Source organism: Phalaenopsis equestris, unplaced genomic scaffold (genome assembly GCF_001263595.1).
Source record: "Phalaenopsis equestris unplaced genomic scaffold, ASM126359v1 Scaffold000221, whole genome shotgun sequence".
Lineage (NCBI taxonomy): Eukaryota > Viridiplantae > Streptophyta > Magnoliopsida > Asparagales > Orchidaceae > Phalaenopsis > Phalaenopsis equestris.
Window position 1 is genome coordinate 6832 of NW_018164663.1, and position 3009 is coordinate 9840.

Sequence of the window (3009 nt, forward strand, 5' to 3'; positions counted from 1 at the left end):
GAAGTTAGTCTTCTTGTCATTGATTTCACCTAAAATCCATTATGTAATTGATTCTTTTTGTTGTTCTTGTTGGGTTTGTTGCTCTTTGTTATTGTAGGGGCGTTGGTTGCTTGTTTGTAGTTCTTGTCTTGTTTTTGCTGGTTGTTGTTTGTTTTAATTTTTTTGATTGAGTTGTAGCTTGAGTTTTCGAGTTGTAACTTCTGTTTCTTCTTAATAAAGTTGAGTGTGTCCTAAAAATTTTCTCAAAACAAAAAAGACAAATTACTTGAACAAAAGTATGGCATATACATATGCTTAGGTGGTCATTGCAAATTATTTACCTTGATAAGGCATATGATAATTTATTGGTCATGTTGATTATTTATGGATAATTTTTGTAAATGGTATGATTGGCATTTTAGTTAAGTAAAAGTTATTGATCACAAAGTTGAAGGCTTTGTATCATTAAAGGCTAGTAGCCATATAAATTATCGAGAGTCTAATATGACTAGATCTCTTTAAGATAGTGAAGTTTCATTTGCTATAAATTATGGAGAGTCTAATATGAGTAGATCTCTCTAAGATAGTGAAGTTTCATTCCACTATGCTAAGGTGGGTATCTTTGTATGCATTGTAACTCTAATAGAAGCAACTCTTTCTATAGATTAAAGTGTATGATTCCTAAAACCCTGTTTTAACCCTTTTGTTTTATCTTTCATATTTCAAGAGAATAGTCTATCAAACCATCTATTATTTTTATTCAAGTTCAACTTTTTCATATAAGTGCTTTTTGACATTTAATCTCTTTATAGAACATGAAAGCTTGAATACCTAGTCATATACGTTTTTTAACCTATAAATTTGAACACCAGTGAAGCTCATTAATTAAGAGAGGTTTTTTTTTTCAGTTGCAATTAATAATATATAATGGCTTGTTTTTATGGGAACTTTCAACCCTTAAAAAATCTTATTTGAATAAATATTTTTATTCAACCAAAAAAATCATAATATGTTTATTTTCAACATTTTATTTAAGAGTTATCACAATGGTTAAATTAAAGGTTAATTAAATAGTTATCAAATTTATCCTACAAACTAGGCAACAAATAAATTGAGTGTTCGATAAGCTTCCCGTTGCTCTACTCAATTAAAGCTCATTTCATGATTGTTTGATTAATTAATTGAACATGCTTAAAGATTTTTATAAATATTTAATTATTAAATGAACAAATTTGTATAGCTTATTGTTTGGTTTATGTATATCCATACACAATATAATTTAAAGCCCATGAATATGCTCGATTAAGAATTAACTATAATTTTTATGAACAATATTGTTTAAATGCTCATTTTTAGGCTCAACAAGTAGTATTTAATATAACTCATTTACTTTTTGCAACAAGTTTTTCATATAACGCTCTAGCAACTCTTGATTAAAACTCAATCAAGTCTTAGTTACGACTTAATTATGACTGATTTATTTTATTAAGTGATTTGCTCTTTAATAAATCTAATACATTCTATATGAACCAAACTCAAATCGAGCTAGAGCCAGGCTCGAACATGGCATTTATAAACGAGCATGAGCTTGAACATAATCTTAAGAGCTTGAATAAACTCTAATAAATAAGTTAGAGTCCAAACAAACACATACTTGACTTAGATGAGTTGATTTGCAGCCCTACCACATACTAACAAACTATTACAACACAACACATCATAACAAAATCAAATGAATTCAAGATTTGACCTCAACCACACCCCAAATAATTCGAGCATTCCGATTTCATTTCAAAAATATGATATTATGTTATACCAGGCGTGCACCTTGGTTGCAAGTATGATCGAGGCCAAACTAGATCTCTCATCATTCTCGAAAAATAAAACTTTCCCCCAAGTATACAAAATCATCCATAAGATAAATCATTTAATTTGCTAAATTACATATCAAACATAATGATACATGAAATTGTGAATATCTCAAGTACAATGATATTGCCATGATAAAGTTGAAATTTGAATAGAACACTCCATAACTATGACAAGTCATTAGTGATTGCTCCACACCTTAAAAAACCAATAAAGAAAAAACGAAAAGAAGGCATACTAATCTTTCTTGATCACCACGCTAAGTATCCTTCAGCCCGTTCAAAGAAAGGAATAAGGGAGTTGAAGCCTATAATAAATGCCTGACTTCCTACGCCTGTAAGTCATTAAGATTTTGTTCCGATATCTTCAACTAACTTCGTACTAACTTTGAAGTTCATGAACTCTTCTTCACTTCATTCCATGGCTGACATCTTCGTCAATAAATAATTCTCTATACTGAATTAATTATGATCTCTTGTTGTTTTCTAGGAAATTTATATACATGTAATGCAATATTTATGTATTTATATATTTAATAACTCCATTTAATATTCATTTATATAACATTTTAGTGTCATAAATAAATCAAATTATATGTATGAAAATATGTGTTTTACTAAAAAATTAATATTGATTTTATTTTTGATGTGATATTTAAAATATGAATGTTATGTAAATAAATATTAAAATTTAGATGTTGAATACGACATTTGCTCTTTTACCTAGATATCACTCAATTCTTTTGTATTTACATATCTAATATCTAAAATTTTATATTTATATAATGTGTGACTAAAATATTTCTTTAAGGTTTAAGATGCGGAGATCGTCCAAAGAAATTGTTGAAATCGATCAGTCGGCCGGTTCAGCTTTGTTTGGCTCGGCCAGCTCCAGTTGGCCCAAACACTAGCTCCATTTGGCCTGACCAGCTCCTCTTTATACGACTAGCTCTGTTCGACCCGACCAACAACTCCATTCAGTCTGACCGGCTCCGTTCGGCTCTTCTAGCTTTGTTCGACTCGACCACAAACTCTGATCAGCCTTTCCAAGCTAGCTCTAGTTGCCCTGGTTTGCTTCGTTTGGCCCGACTAGTTTTCACTTGGACCGACCAAGTTCCGTTCAACCAGAATTGCTTCCAATCAGCCCGACCAGCTTCGTTTT